Source organism: Cervus elaphus, chromosome 13 (assembly GCF_910594005.1).
Source record: "Cervus elaphus chromosome 13, mCerEla1.1, whole genome shotgun sequence".
NCBI classification, from domain to species: domain Eukaryota; kingdom Metazoa; phylum Chordata; class Mammalia; order Artiodactyla; family Cervidae; genus Cervus; species Cervus elaphus.
In genome coordinates, this window is record NC_057827.1 from 12234223 (window position 1) to 12252510 (window position 18288).

Below are 18288 nucleotides of genomic sequence, written 5' to 3' on the forward strand. Positions count from 1 at the left end.
TAGGATCTGAAATAGCTCAACTGGAATTCCATCATCTCCACTAGCTTTGTTCGTAGTAATGCTTCCTAATGCCCACTTGACTCCACATTCCAGGATGTCTGGCTCTAGGTTGGTGATCATACCATCATGGTTATCTGGGTCATGAAGATCTTTTTTGTATAGTTCTTCTATGTATTCTTGCCATCTCTTCTTAATATCTTCTGCTTCGTTAGGTCCATACCATTTCTGTCCTTTGTTGTGCCCATCTTTGCATGAAATGTTCCCTTGGTATCTCTAATTTTCTTGAAGAGATCTCTAGTCTTTCCCACCCTATTGCTTTCCTCTATTTCATTAATTTCTCTATTGCATTAATCACTGAGGAAAGCTTTCTTATCTCTCCTAGAACTTTGCATTCAAATTGGTATATCTTGCCTTTTCTCCTTTGCCTTTAGCGTCTCTTCTTTTCACAGCTATTTGTAAGGCCTCCTCAGACAACCGTTTTGCCTTTTTGCATTTATTTTTCTTGGGGATGGCCTCCTGTACAATGTCATGAACCAGTGTCCATAGTTCTTCAGGCACTCTGTCTATCAGATCTAATACCTTGAATCTATTTGTCACTTCCACTGTGTAATTGTAAGGGGTTTGATTTAGGTCATACTTGAATGGTCTAGTGGTTTTCCCTACTTTCTTCAGTTTAAGCCTGAATTTTGCAATAAGGAGCTCATGATCTGGTACCTTCTGGTACCTGCAAATCCTTATCATACTGCAGAAATTTCTGACTGGCTTCAGGTTCATGCTCAAGCCCCTGTGAAACTACTACAAGATGGCGGAGTAGAAGGATGTGCACTCTTCTTCTCCTGCAAGAACTCCAAAATTACAACTCACTGCTGAACAACCATCAACAGAAGAATGTTGAATCCCACCAAAAAAAGGTACTCCACGTCCAAGGGCAAAGGAGAAGTCCCAGAAAGACAGTTGCTGCTGCTGCTGCTAAGTCACTTCAATCGTGCCCGACTCTGTGTGACCCCATAGATGGCAGCCTACCAGGCTCCCCCGTCCCTGGGATTCTCCAGGCAAGAACACTGGAGTGGGTTGCCATTTCCTTCTCCAATGCATGAAAGTGAAAAGTGAAAGTGAAGTTGTTCAGTCGTGTCCGACTCTTAGCGACCCCATGGACTGCAGCCTACCAGGCTCCTCCGTCCATGGGATTTTCCAGGCAAGAGTACTGCAGTGGGTTGCCATTGCCTTCTCCACAGAAAGACAATAGGAAGGGCAAAATTGCATTTAGAATCAAACCCCAGAGATGCTTGGAGGGCTCAAACAAAATCTTGTGCACACCAGGACACAGGGTCCCCACAGAGACTGAGCCACACCTGCCTTTGAGTGTTTGAGTGTCTCCTGCAGAGGTACGGGTCAGCAGTGGCCTGCCACAGGGGCAACGGCTCTGAGTGCAGCAGACCTGGGTGTGGCAGAACTACAAAGGACTGGGGGAACAGACTCTTGGAGGGCACAAACAAAACCTTGTGTGCACCAGGACCCAGGAGAAAGGAGCAGTGACCCCACAAGAGACTGACCCGGACTTTCCCATGAGAGTCCAGGAGTCTCCGGCGGAGGCCTGGGTCAGCGGGGGCATGCTGCAGGGTCAGGGGCACTGACTGGGGCAGTGCCTGCCTGCATGGGACCTTCTGAAGGAGTCGCCATTATCTTCATTACCTCCACCATAGTCTGGTCTCAGGTCAAACAACAGGGAAGGAACACAGCCACCCATCAACAGAAAATTGGATTAAAGATTTACTGAGTCTGGCCACACCCATCAGAACAAGACTGTTTCCCCCTCAGTCAGTCTCTCCCATCAGGAAGCTTCCACAAGCCTCTTATCCTTCTCCATCAGAGAGCAGACAGAATGAAAACAAAAGTCACAGAAAACTAACCAATCTGATCATAGAACCACAGCCTTGTCTAACTCAATGAAACTATGAGCCATTCCTTGTAGGGCTACCCAAGATGGACAGGTCATGGTGGAGAGTTCTGACAAAATGCGGTCCACTGGAGAAGGGAATGGTAAACCACTTCAGTATTCTTGCCTTGAGAACCCCATGAACAGTCTCATCTATAAAACTGAGCTATTTCTGCTGCCCTTGCAGCGGCTCGCACGGTGATACTGTCCCTGTAGAGGTGTTTGAACAAATGTAGAGTGCTCTTAGAGCTTGAGGGGACACTGTGGACAATGCCTTGAGGCTGAGATGCTGTAATATCCTTCAATGCACCTTTCACTTTATCCCACACTCTAAACACCACAACAGTCTCAGAAGAATAATACTAACTCCACTTTAAACGACATGATGACTGAAAAGTTTAAGATATTAATTTTTGTTTTGTTTTTGCTTTTTATCCTTAAAGTAAATTGCTGTGTTTCAAAACTACTCATCACAGTTTCTGTGTGGTGTGTCACCAACCGGACACACCATTAGGCTCATTAACTCAACTTTACTCATGATGTCTATGGATTCCTTTTAAAAAATATTTAGTGTTGTTTTATTAGTATGTAAAATATGTTACATGGCTCCATAGTTAAATCCACAGAACAGCTTTACTTAAAGAAGTCTAGTTCCTTTGCTTTCCCCCTCCCCTCCATAAGAAACCATTCTTTTAGTTTTATGATTTATCCTTCACTTTCAATTTTCATAAACAAATATGTGACATATATTAAGGCATCCCACTGCTTCTTATATACACTTTCCCCATCTTTGTGAAGCTATCTTTTCTTATTTTTGCCAGCATACCTTTGGGAGAGCTTCCAGAAATTTTGCGGATTGCTGAAGCAACACGTACATCATCTTGCTGGGACTGCCAAACTCCTCTCCACTGGGGTTGTACCACATTGCATTCCCTCCAGCAAAGTATGACAGGGCCAACAGCCTCACAGCCTTGCACACTAGTTGTCAAACTTCTGGATTTTTGCCAATCTGATCTTAGTATGGCTTTAGTTTGCTTTTCTCTTATGAGCAAGTTTGAACATATTTTCACACAGGTAAGAGTCATTTGCATTCCTTTCTCTGTAAAGTGACTCTCCATATCTTAGGCCTACTTTTCTATAGGGTCATACGCCATTTCCCCCTATTTATAGAAGCTCTTCGTATATCAGCGATGCTTCCTTTCCACTTATAAGTTTATCAGCTACATCTGGCTTATGATGACTGGACAGGACTGAGTGGGGACGAGGAAGGATGGGAAGGAATGTGGAATAGCAATAGGAAGTCTGCCATGTTCAGAGGTCTGGCTAGAAAGGAAGGTTGGCAGAGACTCTCATTGGAATTTGCTTTGTAGAGGGACATGGTTGGATGTTATTAATCTCCGAATACACCTCCAGTGGTTTTTGTCCCAAGAATAAAACTACACCTTCATGGTCTGTGAACGGTACCGTCAGCCCCAGTGAGTCCCCATCTGGGAGCCTAGGGAGACTCCGAGACCTATGCAGGCCCCTGGTCTTCTATGAAGCCAGGAGGAGAGGTTTAACTGGAACAGCTACTTGATGCATAACAAGCAAAATCAAGGCTGTTGGCAGCGGGGAGGTGCTGTTTAGGCTACAAGAGCAGCAGTTCATGCTCTTGACAGGGGCTGAGCAGCTGTGGGAAGTAGAGTCATTAGTCTCATGGTCCTTCTGGCAAGGGAGACGTTTTTACAGAGTAAAGTGTTCTCTGGGTGTCAATCCCCCTAGACTTTCCAACCACAGAGGTCTTCAACCTCAGGTCTGCTCAGCTTACCCTGTCTCTGCAACTGGATGGAAACGCACCCTCATCCATTCAGCACATCTGAATTTCTCCCAGTGAACTACAGATGGAACAATCAACCCCAAATTATCTCAGCCCAGAAGAACATGCCTGCTGCAGGTCTGGTTTCTCATCACCTTTAGGCACACAGTCAAAGGAACGTGGGTCTGGAAAGTCGGGGCCCAAGCCTGTTGCCTCTGACCTCCTCTCTGCCTCTTCCAATGCTGATACCCATGGTTCTGCGATGCTGCCCAAGCCTTTACGGCAGCAACTCCCTCCTCATGGACCCCTTCCCAAGGGGCAGCTGCCCCCGCACTCAATCGAGATGTCACGTCCTCAGAGAGGCCTTCCTGGCCCACTCCTGCTGGAGGAGCGCCCAGGTCACCATCCACCACGTCACCGTGGCCGTAATCTTCATGGCTCGTAGGACTCACAGACACTTCTTACTCAGCTTTTTGTTTCTTGGTTTTGTTTCTTCTTTGTTTTTTGTGTCTTTTGCCACTGCAGAGGGGCAGCAGCACCAGAGCGGGCACTCCAGATGCTGTGGGATGAATCAGGCCCTGACCAGCCTGTCTCTGAACTCCACCCCACTGATCCTGAATGATCGCGTTCTTCACTGGGATTCCAGCAGGATTCCAAACAAAACACAGTGATAAATGCCTACTTAGACTTGCAGAATTTTATCAAACAATTTTTCCAATCACTTAGATCTGAACATTTGACTGAAAAGAAAAAAAAAAAATGTGCTTCATGGGGCACACGCTGGATAGGGAACCAGGAGTCTCTGCTATCCAAATGAAGGAGTGGGGTTTTATTTCAGTTTATTTTTTAAAATCACACGTGGGAGACATTTTTGCCTGTGTGTTACATTGGTCATGATTCTAGTCAAGCCAGACCACTTGATTCACAACAGTAATAAACCTTGGAAATAAATGTTCAAACACACAGATGCAGTATATTATTTTAAGTTACTTTTAGTTCCTAAAGTGGCCAGTCAGGAAATCCAAAGGGATTGAGTTAATGATACCTCTCCACTCCTTTCAGTGACCTTTGTCTTGATTTAAGGGTACTATTTAATAGAATTTATATTAACACTGTGCTGCTAATCAAACTGGCAAAGGTTTTACAAGCCGTAACACCCTAGTGTTGGGGTGTGTGATAAAGTAGCAAGTACTCTTCTTATTCACTGCTACTGCAAAGGGGAATTGGTTTAACCTTTCAGAAAGGTAACATTATTAGCTCATGTGGTAAAGTATGTCCAAGATGGGGTTACCAAACCTGGCCAAGCTACTGACACCAGGTTGTAATGAAGAAAGGTACAGCATTTACTACTGAGCCAGGCGAGGAGAATGGGCAGCTCACGCTCAGAAGACCCAGCCTCCCCGATGGCTTTCAGGGACGGAAGGAACACTGGGGGTGAGGGGTGCAGGGGACATGAGTTTCTTCTGGTTGATTGGTGGTGGGGTGACAGGGTGGTGTTTCAGGAATCTTAACGGTTAACTTTCTGGTTCCAATCAGTCTGGGATCTACACGCTTATAGTCAGTGTATAGTCACCATCTCTCACCTGGGTTGGGGTAGGGTGTCTTAGTTTCTGCAGAACAATGCAAAGATTTCCATCACAGTGTTCTGTATACCCCCTGGGGAGGAACTAGAACTCTGTGTAATCACTGAACTGTTCTTTAAGCTATCCTTGATTTTCTCGCTTGACTGCTTTTCCTTTGTTTCTGCATTCCCTCATGTCCCTAATTACTAACTGCTTGAATCTATTCTTTGGAACTCTGGGGAGGCCTAGGACATGAAAGCCTTTTTCTACAAACAAGAAATGTGGGACATGGAGGGGCCAGCATGGTCCTACTCAGTTTCAATAGCTCCAGTTATGGAATGAATGCTGGTGAGACTGTTGATGTCCTCCCCCAAATTCATAGGTTGAAGCCCTTATCCCTTGTGTGATAGTGTCTGGAGATAGGGCCTTTGGAAGACAATTTGGTTTAGATGAAGTCATGAAGGTGGGGCTGCTACAACTGTATTAGCATCCTTATAAGGCCATGATGAGATCAGAATTCTGTCTGCATGGAGCATGTATACACTAAGGCGGGACTCTGAGGTCACAGCCAAGAAGTGGGCCCTCATCAAGAGCCTAATGGTGCTGGTACCCTGATCGCAGACTTTCAGCCTCCAGAACCATGACAAATAGAAGCTTATTGTTCAAGCCACCAGGTACGGTATTCTGTTACAGCAGCCGGAGCTAAGAAAGCCCCCAGTGGAGCATGCCTTCTAGCAGTCATCTCCTGGTGTCCTAGCCTGGTGTTATCTCCTCCCCTGGTGAACCTGAGCTGGCCTGAGCTCATTTTCCCACCATAATTCAGCCAGTTCAGGGCCGAGGCCATAAGAGGGCTTGGCAGTTTCTAACCTAAGCTCTCCCATGGGGAGACCTCCTGTGGCAAGGTCTGCTGTCCCAGCACCCCAGCCAGACTCTGTGATCCCACCTCCGTCTCCTCCCTACTACAACCACACGAGAGATGCAAGCAAGACCAGCAGAACCGTCCAGCTCAGCCTAGCTGACCCATAAAGCCAAGAAGGATAATCAAACAGTGGTTTTTTGACACCATCATGTCCTGGGGCAGCTGCAGCAATAGACATCCAATGCAGAGCATGACGGTAACACTGTGAGGACACACACTACACTTGGGGTTCATTTTAGATGGGGAATCACAATCTGTTTTCCTGTTTCTTTGTGATCTTTGGAGGTCTTGTGTAACTTCTCCTTTGTAATTGGAAAAGAGAACAAAGCACATTGTTAAAAGATGTATTTTTTTTTTTTTTTTTGCTTCCTTGGGAATGTAGCTTCATTATTAATAACAACAGTATTTCTTCATAAATATTAATTTTGCCTCTGCCATGTCTCGAGGCCTGTGCTGGATGCTAGAGACAAACTGGAGACCAGGACAGAAGAGAAGCAACAGACACAGAGAAGAAAGTGATGGGAGAGCAAAGGTGGCCAGGTTCAGTGATAAATGTGGGCAGAAATAAAGACTGATGGTGAAATAAGCCAGACGCGAAGGACAGATATGAAATGAGTCCGCTGCCATGAGGCTGCTAGAATAGTCAAATCATAGAGAAAGAGAGTATAATGGTGCTTACCAGGGAGCAGGAAAAGGGTGGTCAGAATTTAATGGGTGCAGAATTTCTGTTTGGGATGGTGGAAAGTTCTGGAGGTGAATGTTGGTTATGGCCGCACAACAGTGCGAATGTACTCAAGGTCACTGAACTGTGTGCTTAAAATTGTAAGTTGTATGTTCTGTATATTTTACCACAGCTTAAAAAGATTACAGATTCCCCATCACTGTTTTCCGTCAATATGTTTTAACCTGACTAAAATGTACAGTCTGAAGAAAGACTAAATTCAAAGTAAGTCACTTAGGTTAGGCTGATGACTCCATATTTCAGACAGGGCTGATAATTAGCAGGAGATTCTAACAAAGTCTCCCATTTTCATAGCTGAAAGCCTTCTGGAATTCTATGGCGTCAAAATCTAGAAGTTGTCTTCTCAGATGACAGCAAGGGCATCTGAACAGTGTCTCAGCTGAAGTGTCAGGTTTGCTGAAGGAGTCCCAGAATTTGTGGAGTTCTTTTCTTCTAAAGAGATACCACCCTTCCAGCAGGAATTTTCTTCATCTTGAGGCTATAAAAACTGATCACTGGGCCACAAAAGGGGTCCACTCTCTCTGGTCTGTCAGGAAGTCAGCCCAATGTGTTTGCAGCACCCTTCACTATCTCTGCTGTTTGTTCTCAATAAACTCACTCTCTTCTGAGATACTGTGTGTCTGGAAACTCTTTTTCAACCCACACATGGACCACAAAATTTTGGTGGCCTGTATGGGGACTTGTGGGGGCTCCCCCCCAACTCTCTTATTTCCTTTTCCTGAACCCTCTGCAAACAGGCAAGCAGCTGTGAAGCAACTGAGGAGCTCTGGCCAGGGCCACTGCCTGGCACGTTCCCAAGGTCACACAAGCCATGGTGCCCCAGTGGCTGCCAACCCAGCAGGTGGAGGCTCTCCTCTCCTCTCTCTCCCTTAGGCTGAGAACCAGACCGACTAACAGCATGCAGGCATGGGTCAGGCCCTGAAAAACCATTCGTGTGCCTGCGACGTGAAGACTCCCGTGACAGAAGAGGGGAGTCATGGAACAGACCAAGCTATTAGAGCGTCCGTCCCCAGGAGGACAATTTCCATGAACCACGAGGCACATATTGTTTCAAACAGAACACTGGGCCCGCCCCCTCCTCTGGACACTACCCTCCCAGCAGGATAATAAGGTGGGTTCCTCAGCCTGTCTTCCCTGTTACTTTCACTTTTTGACTTACAGGAACCTAAGTGTTGCCTCTACGTCACCTCAGAAGTGCCTTCCCATGTTTCAGGGAGTCGTCAAATGATGCGTCACCCAGCTGCTCCCGGGAGGGAACCTCTTGTTCCTTTCTTTCTCTGCTCGAGTTGCATGGCCCCTTAGTCACACAGTTTGTGCCTTTGTCTCAGACTCAGCGATCATCTCTCACGGTTGGAGGGAACTGTGTGGGACATTTGGCCATTCTGTGCCTCAGTCACACAAAGAGATCACTGGGACAGAGGGGACATCTTTCTGACAGCCAGTGACTCTCAGTACCCCATTCTATGGCATTTAGGTTAAGAATGGGTTCTGGCACGCCTTGAAAATCTTCCTCAGACTCACTCCTTGGCTGCATTCTTAGGCACTGGAAAAAATTTGACACTGAAAATCTCAAAAAGAAAAGGCTCATTTCCTTTTGCGAGGCGGCCTGGCCCCAGTATAAACTGGGGGGCCAGGAGACATGAACCTCTTCATGGCATACTGAGTTATAACACAATCCTCCAACTCAATCTCTTTTGCTGAAAGCAGGAAAAGGACTCAGAGGTGCCTTACGTTCAGTCCTTTATGGCCCTTAGTCAGAATCTGGATATGAGGGACGTGGGCCACACGTGTCTTTCTGCTGCCTCTCATCCCCCCAACCCCTCTGTCTCCCTCCCCATCAGACCTTTTAGATGACTCCCTATTTGACCTTTTCTATCCACAACCCAGTCAACCCCTTTAGTTTCAGACTCAACTCACACCCCAACAGTGTCTCAACAACCATCCCTCATCAGGATGAAGGCCCCATCTCCCTTTTCCACACAAGATCGAGGACTACCCAACGCCAGGAAACAAAGTCTCATACGCTTGCCTTAAGGGAAGTGGTAAATGCTGGGAAAGATTGAGGGCAGGGGGAGAAGGGGACGACAGAGGATGAGATGGTTGGATGGCATCACCGACTCAACAGACATGAGTTTGGGTGAACTCTGGGAGTTAGTGATGGACAGGAAGGCCTGGCATGCTGTGGTTCATGGGGTTGCAAAGAGTCAGACACGACTGAGCGACTGAACTGAGCTGAACTGAAATGCAGACATGGGCAGCATTAGAGTCCATGGTTCCTTTCCCATGTCTGGCATTTCTCAGATTCAAAAAAGTTAGGTCCCTTCAGTCAGGACCCCATCACTGTGATTAAGGAATTGCAGGCCCTCACTATAGCCCTCAGTCTAACTCGGGAAGACACTCATGTAGTTGACCACTTGCTGTACTCACGAGGAAAAGGAGTGGATATGGGCCTTAGCCTAAGCTTGGGCAGATAAGGCACACACTCAGAATCCCAGCGAAAACTGAATGCGGGCAGCTGCAGTCCCAAGAATAGACCATGGATGAAGCAGCCAGGTGAATGATAATGGTCTGTCAGGGGGATGAACCAGGAAAGACTACATGATCACCTGCCTGCCAGAGGGTATGAGAAAGGCAATCATCAAAACCATTAATTATAGCAAGCTAGGGATGTTTCCCTGGTGGCTCAGATGATAAAGGATCTGCCTGCAACGCAGGAGATCCAGGTTCAATCCCTGATCAGGTAGATAGCCCCGGAGAAGGGAATGGCTACTCACTCTAGTATCCTTGCCTAGAGAATTCCATGGACAGAGGAGTCTGGCAGGCTATAGTCCATGGGGTTGCAAAGAGTCGGACACAACTGAACAACTAAAATTTTCACTTTTTCACTTAGGGAAGTTACTCAGGATCCTTCTGAGAACCCTGTCCTTCCTCAGGCCTGGCTAGCAGTCACCATGGGAAAACATACCCACTTAGATCCAGATACTAATGAAGGAAGGACTATCCTTGTAGTCCGCTTTATAAGCCAGTCAACTCCAGACACTAGGCAAAAGCTACAGAAACTACAACAGGGCCCACAAACACCATCCTGTGTCTTGCTTGATAAGGCCTTGTAAGGTCTCTAACAACAGGGAGGAAATTTCCAGGAGTAGCTGGGAACAGAGGGAGGAAGAAAAATTTTAAATGACATGCTCAGTACATGGCTCTTGCCATGCCATTTCAGTCCCTCCCACAGCAGGGGTCAATGGGTGTACCTCCCTTTCTCAGAAACCTCTGATGACCTGCTACCAGTGCGGTCAGCCAGGGAACACGGGCAGGAGCTGCCCCGCTCCACCACCGATACTTACTGTCACCAGAAGGGCCACTGGAAGAGGAGTTGTCCCTCCTTCCCAAGCAGGTGGGCCAACATCATAGCCGCCCAATATCAGAGGTGCCTCTGAACTCAGCACTCACAGCCGAAATCCAAGTCAGCTTCCGCTGTCAGTGGTAGGTGACCATTGAGAGTGGGAGTCAGACTGCATTTTAGGTCTTGACCTCCTGGACACAGATGACTGAAAGTGCCCGGGGCTCAAACTACAGGCCCCTATATCCCCTATAAAACCAGAGGCACCCTGGGTGACCCTGGATGTGGTGGGGGCCACTGTAACCTTTCTGATTGACCCTGGGGCTACTTATTCAGCCCTTCTCTGGTCCCACTCACTATCCCTCAAACCTCCTAACGGGGGTGGATGGACAATCCTCCTATGGCCGTTTCACTCCTCCCCTACCTCGTTCCCTGGAAAGTACTCTGCTCACCCACTCCTTCTTAGTCTTCCTGACCTGCCCCACCCTCTGTCAGGCTGAGATTTATTAACAAAATTTAAAGCTACATTATCATTTATGCCAGTAAATATGGCTTTAACAACAGCTATGAAACTGGTTCTAGCTAAAATCCTGCCCCAGATCCTCAGGCAAGTTCCTCCAGAAGAATGGGATACTTCTACTTCCAGGAGGTCTGCTACAGCCACCCCAGTAGTTATCCGTTTAAAGGATCCAAACTCTTTCTCTAAAGTATCACAATATCCTCTTAAGGAGGAAGGCTTAATAGGATTGAAGCCTCTAATCTCCGAGTTCCTCCAAACTAGACCTCTAATCCTATGTAATTCTCCCTGCAATACCCCAATCCCAGCAGTAAAGAAGTCTGACAGCTCCTAACATTTAGTCCTGAGGGTTGTCAACCAAGCAGTGGCCCCTATTCATTTGGTAGTACCTAACCCACTTAACCTTTGAGGTCAAATCCCTTCACAAACCCAATGGTACTCCTAGACCTGAAGGATGCCTTGTTTTGCATTTCAGTCCATACTGACACCAAATTCTTATTTGTCTTCAAATGAAAAGGCCCAAATACCAAATATACCAAACAACTCACCCGGACGGTCTTGCTTCAGGGGTTTCGAGACAGTCTTCATGTGTTTGGTCAAGCGTTAGCAAAGGCCCTTTCATTGTTAATGCTGGAGGGCGAAAGCTGCCTACTCCAATGTGGCAGAGATCTCTTAATTTATAGTGCTGGTAAACTAACTTCCCTGGTTGCTCAGTGGTAATCTGCCTGCAAGGCAGGAAATGCAGGTTTGATCCCTGGGTTAGGAAGATCTGCTGGAGGAGGAAATGGCAACCCACTCCTGTATTCTTACCTGGAGAATCCCATGGACAGAGGAGCCTGGCAGGCTGCAAGTCCATGGGGTTGCACAGAGTCAGACATGACTTAGCGACTAACAACGCAACAACAAAATAATCTCAGACAATAATGCCATTCTAGTTCTTAGCACCATGAGGGTACGGGTATTCCCTGCCAAGGCACAAATTACTGCCCAACAAGTGCCTTTCCTGGGGCTAATACTAACCCCTGGAAAAAGAAGTATCGCCCCTGACAGAAGGAAGTTCATCTTAGACAAGTCCACTCGAGCTACCAAACGACAGCTTAGGAACTTTTTAGGAATGACAGGGTTCAGCCAAATTTGGTTTTCCGCCTATGGCCTATTGACCAGGGCTCTTTATGATGCCCTTAAAGGACCAGAACACCCCTGGAATGGAGCCCTGAAACAGAGGCAGCTTTTACACAAATAAACAAGGCCAGCCTTAGGCCTACCAGATCTAACAAAGCCCTCTCTCTCTTTGTTCATGAAGAAATGGGGTGGTTCTGGGGGTACTAACCCAATCCCTGGGACCATCTCAGCACCCAGTAGCATATCTATCTAAAACATTGGACATAACATCTCAGGGATGGCCTCCGTGTCTAAGAGTATTAGCCGTCACTGCAGTTCTCACAGAGGAAGCTTCCAAACTCACAATAGTTTACACTCCTCACCAGGTCTTAGATGTCCTCAACTCCAAGGCATTCCATTGGATTTCAGATAGCAGAATTCAAAAGTATCAAGCTTTATTCTTAGAGGGGTCAGAGATATCAATCAAGCCTTGTACTATCCTGGATCCTGCCACTCTTCTGCCCAAACCAAATCCTAACACCTTCCTTCTACATTTCTGTTTAAGGTGACTGATCAAGCCTAGTCATAGAGCTAGGCCTTGATAATTTTGAGCATTACTTTGCTAGTGTGTGAGATGAGTGCAATTGTGTGGTAGTTTGAACATTATTTGGCATTGTCCTTCTTTGGGACTGGAATAAAAACTGACCTTTTCCAGTCCTGTGGCCACTGCTGAGTTTTCCATATTTGTTGGCATATTGAGTGCAGCACTTTCACAGCATCATCTTTTAGGATTTGAAATAGCTCAGCTGGAATTCCATCACCTCCACTAGCTTTGTTCATAGTGATGCTTCCTAAGGCCCACTTCACACTCCAAGATGTCTGACTCTAGGTGAGTAATCACACCATTGTAGTTATCTAGGTCATTAAGATCTTTTTTGTATAGATCTTCTGTATATTCTTGCCACATATTCTTAATATCTTCTGCTGTGAGAAAGTTCTGAACTGAGAACTTCCCGATATTCAAGCTGGATTTAGAAAGGGCAGAGATCAAATTGCCAATGCCCACAGAATCACAGAGAAAGCAAGAAAATTCCAGAAAAACATATACTTCTGCTTCATTGATTATGCTTTTGACTGTATGGATGACAACAAACTGGAAAATTCTTAAAGAGATGGGAATGCCAGACCACCTGACCTGCCTCCTGAGAAATCTGTATGCAGGTCAAGAAGAAACAGTTAGAATTGGACATGTAACAACAGACTGATTCCAAATTAGTAAAGGAGTACATCAAGGCTGTATATTGTCACTCTGCTTATTTAACTTATATGCAGAATACATCATGCAAAATACCGGACTGGATGAAGCAAAAGCTGGAATCAAGATTGCCAGGAGAAATATGAATAACCTCAGGTATGCAGATGACATGACCCTTGTGGCAGAAAGCAAAGAGGAACTAAAGAGCCTCTTGATGAAGCTGAAAGAGGAGAGTGAAAAAGCTGGCTTAAAGCTCAACATTCAAAAAATGAAGATCATGGCATCCAGTCTAATCACTTCATGTCAAATAGATGGGGAAACAGTGACAGACTATTTTCTTGGGCTCTACAATCACTGCAGATGGTGATTGTAGCCACAAAATTAAGACTCTTGCTCCTTGAAAGAAAAGCTATGACCAACCTAGACAGCATATTAAAAAGCAGAGACATTACTTTGCCAACAAAGGTCTGTATAGTCAAAGCTATGGGTTTTCCAGTAGTCATGTATGGATGTGAAAGTTGGACCCTAAAGAAAGCTGAGTGCTGAAAAATTGATGCTTTTGAACTGTGGTGTTGGAGAAGACTCTTGAGAGTCCCTTGGGCTGCAAGGAGATCCAACCAGTCCATCCTAAAAGAAATTAATTCTGAATATTCATTCGAAGAACTGATGCTGAAGCTGAAGCTCCAATACTTGGCCACCTGATGCGAGGAGCCGACTCATTAGAAAAGACCCTGATGCTGGGAAAGATTGAAGGCAGGAGGAGAAGGCGACGACAGAGGATGAGATGGTTGGATGGCATCACCGACTCAATGGACGTGAGTTTGAACAAGCTCCAGGAGATGGTGAGGGACAGGGAAGCCTGGCGTGCTACAGTCCATGGGATCACAGAGTCAGACATGACTGAGTGACTGAACAATATAGTGCTAGGCCAGATCTATGCCTTTACCCAATCCAGACACAGAATGGTTTACAGATGGCAGCAGTTCCATCCAGGAATGCTGAAGGATCTCAGGGTATGCCATAGTCAACTTTACAGAAGTAATAGAGTCAGGCCCACTCCACAGGGCAAATACTTCCACCCAAAAATCAGAACTCATCATTCTAACTAGAGCCCTCAAAGTAGGAGACGGACTATGAGTCAATATTTACATATAGACTCAGCACACACCTTCTATATAGTCCATGCCCATGTGGCCATCTGGAAGGAAAGGGGCCTATTAACTGCATGTCATACTCCAATTAAGCACTGGGCCAGACATTTTGGGCTTACTAGAAGCTATAAAATCCCCACTGCAGGACATCATCCACTGCAGGGCAAACCAGAAGGATTCATCAGATATAAGTAAAGGAAATAATAAAGCAGCTAAAGAAGCCAAAAAGGCCACCCTAAGCATCCTACAGGCTCCCCTGATCCCAAGTCTAGACTTCTTACCACTTCAGTACCCACCCTCTGAACTCACAGAAGGACAGAACTGCAGGTTCACTTTAATCCCTGAAGGATGGCTACTGAGCCCAGACGATAAACTCCACTTACCAGACGCTTTCCAATGGAAGATACTAAACCCACCTGCATCAGGCCACCCATTTAGGGGCTGAATTGCTTTTTAAACTAATGGGGACAATATTCACCAGAAAAGGAATCCTCTCAACCCTTCAATCAACATCCCAAGCCTGTCCTGCTTGTCTCCAGGCCAACCCAGAGGGGGCTATAACCTGCCCCCCACCATCCCACTGCTCCATCTGAACCAGAAGCGAGGAAACGAAATCTATTGGTGAATAGATCTGACTTACATGCTCCCTTGCAAAGGCTATAAGTACCTCTGAGTGATGTTAGGTGCCTTTATAGATGAAGTGAAGCCTACCCAGCTAAGACCGAGGCCACTGAGGTCACCACTGCCCTCTTGGAACGTGTTATACCTAGGTTTGGACTTCCAAGCTCTTTACAATCAGATAATGTCCCTGTGTTTATTTCCAGTCTGAGCCAAGGTGTCAACAAAGACCTACAAATGAACCACGATCTTCATTCAGCTTGACACCCTCAAAGGTCTGGAAAGGTAGAAAGAGCCAATCCGGCCCTCAAAAAGTACCTACTGATAGAAACTAGCAAACCTGGGTCACCCTTCTTTCCATCGCTTTCCCCAAATCCAGGACTCATCCAAGCCCTTATGAAATCATTTATGGGGAGATCATTCTTAAGCACAGACCTCTTCATTGACCCTGAGGCCCATTAATGAGTAGACTATCTTACAATTTTAGATTTAACTCTTAAAAATATGTGGGAATACTAGAACCAAAACAGTCCCAAGCCAGATTCTAATTTTTCAGAGTCCTCCCTGCCTTAACCCCAGGGACTGGGTATATGTTAACACTCTTACACAGGATGGAAATCCATCAAAGCAGTGTGGACAGAACCAAACTAAGTCTTGCTGACCCTCTCACAGCTGCCAAAATCCAAGGCTTTACCTCCTGGATCCATGTGTCACAACTGAAGACAGATCTTTCTCCAGAAGAAGAAGATCTCCAACCAACCCAAGACTCACAAGACGCCTCTTATGACTGTGAGCTCTGGGACACCCTCTGCTTCCTCTTCAAAAAACCATCAGGTCTGTGCTGAACATAGAGCCTCGCCAACCTGATTTTCATCTTGCTATCCTCCTTTTCATTCCCTGGGCTCTTTCCCTCCCATGGGTTATTTTGTCCCACGCTTGTGGGACCAGCCCGTGGCATCCTTGTCTTCCTCAAGCTTTGCAAAGGCAGCCTAACCCCAACTCCTAACCCAAAAACCTACACCTTCTGTCAACTCCTCTTTTTTTCTCTTTCTGTCATCTCCTTTGAACTGGTCTCAGATTTCTATCTCAACACTCTGCTTTTATTACCCCTTATTGTAGGATATAAATCTTCAGAACCCCTACCTACCTCTCCTAATCCCATCTCAACAACAACTGTGTGTATGTGTGTGTGTGTGTACCAGCATGGGACAAAACCCTTCAAGGAGACTTACAAGATTATTCCCCACAACAACTCTATTGATAACTGAATCTAGTCTCCTAAAGCTGTAATCATCATCTTCCTCTCTTTTTCTATCCTTGTAGATGCACATAATCGTCATCAATATTAACCAACAGTTCAGGAAGCCCTTAAACCCCTCCACCAACCTTCCCCAGGATCATACAAAAACTGCTAGATATGCACCACTGTTTTCCCCCAACACGGCCTAGTGGCACTTCCCATTGTCTTTATTGTTCAGTCACTAAGCTGTGTCTGACCCTTTGTGACCCCGTGGGCTGGAGCCCGCTAGGCTCCTCTGTCCATGGGATCTCCTGGCAAGAACACTGCAGCAGGCTGCCAGTGCCTTCTCCAAAGGGATCTTCCTGACCCAGGGATCGAACCTGCATTGGTGGGTGGAGTCTTTACCACTGAGCCCCCAGGGAAGCCCAGCACTTCCCACTCCCTGCTAAATGGAACCAACTTGAATCCTTTCTAGTCCCCTTAATTTGATCAACCAAGAGGGGCCAATAAATCCTAGAGTAAGGCTGACAGTGGCTCATACACGTCTGAACCACATACATCAGAAGTCATGTTACAACCTTCCAGGGCCCATATTCTCTTCAGTCCCCCTTATAAAGCCAGTCCTTCTCTGTGAATCTTTTCCCTCCCTATGAGGCCCCTCCCCCCATGCATAAATTCCTTAATATTTCCCAGGTCTGTAATCATACTTTCACACTTTCCCCTACCCGAATGTGAGTCCCCCTCATAACCAATGACAGAACACATCACCCCATACCTATTATTCTGACTCCCCCCTTTAACATTTACTTCCCAAACTCCCCGTGTGACCATCAACTAGACACAAGCTGGCTGTTTTGGGGTATCCCTTTGTCCCACCCCTCCCACCAGCTGCCTATAGCAAAACACAGCTTCTAGTTCCAGCCTTTCAATGTTAAACAAGAAGACAGAAAGAAACTCAAGACCCCTGAGAACTATGACATCAGATGGGACCCTGCTATCCCTTCATTTAATTGGGCTAAGGACTATCTTCCCTCCCCTCACAGATTCCCCTGTCTGGGACAACTCTAGCTACCAGTTATGAAGGCATGGATCATCCCTATACCCATTTAAGGAAGTTCTATTTCAACATCACTTTAGACATCAACCTAGACCCCAGGAATTGTACCTGTTTCTTCTGTGGCTTCAATGCCTACTTGTATCTCCCAGCCAACTGGACAGGCCCTGGCACCCTTGTATATGTAATTGCTAACCTTACTCTTATAAGTGACAATATCCCACTTCCCCTGTACTCTCAATCACATAGGTTGAAGAGCGCAGCCCCTGACATAATTTCAGTTCTGGGGTTACTCATTAGGGTAACATGGACTCAGCAGGCACTTAAAAAAAATATATATATATATAACCACATTTACTTAAGAATATATTCCAGAAGATGGCGGAGGAATAGGGCGTGGAGACCACTTTCTCCCCTACAAATTCATTGAAAGAACATTTGAACGCTGAGCAAACTGCACAAAACAACTTCTGATCGCAAGCAGAGGACATCAGGAGCCCAGAAAAACAGCCCATTGTCTTCAAAAGGAGGTAGGACAAAATATAAAAGAGAAAAAGAGAGACAAAAGAGCTAGGGATGGAGACCCGTCCCGAGGAAGGGAGTCTTAATAGAGGAAGTTTCCAAACACCAGGAAACCCTCTCACTGGCGGGTCTGGGGGAAGTTTTCGAATCTCAGAGGGCAACTTAACTGGGAGGAAAAATAAATAAAACCCACAGATTACATGCCTAAAAACAACTCCCAGCAGAAAAGTACCCCAGACGCTCCAGAGAGGAGTGGGCGGCATTGCTTAGGGTAAGGACTGGGCCTGAATGCCCTGAGGGCAATCGGAGGGAGCTAACGCGAGATAGCAACTTAAACTGTGGGATAGCAAGAGAGATAGAGAAAATTAACTGGCGAAAAGCGCTAACTGAACACACTGCTGGCCCGTTCGCAGAACAAAGGAAAGACTGAGCAATTCCAGAGGAAAACTAGCGGGCTGTGGACCGGCCCATCCCCGCTGGAGGCAGGAGGCAGTGGGGAGGGGAAAGGGGCAAATTCGGCCCCAGAGACGGCATCC

At 46.3% G+C, this 18288-nt stretch overlaps 1 protein-coding gene across 6 annotated transcripts in view; it reads right to left on the reverse strand.

Moving 5' to 3' along the window:
* PGPEP1L (pyroglutamyl-peptidase I like) overlaps nucleotides 1-18288 on the reverse strand; it is a 79253-nt gene that overhangs the window by 25338 nt on the left and 35627 nt on the right. The window contains exon 2 of one of the 6 annotated variants that reach the window (XM_043921939.1): nucleotides 10299-10428. The exons of the other annotated variants lie outside the window; for them this stretch is intronic. The gene's annotated coding sequence lies outside the window, so the exon portion shown is untranslated. The remainder of the gene's footprint in view (nucleotides 1-10298; nucleotides 10429-18288) is intronic. 6 annotated transcript variants of the gene reach the window in all.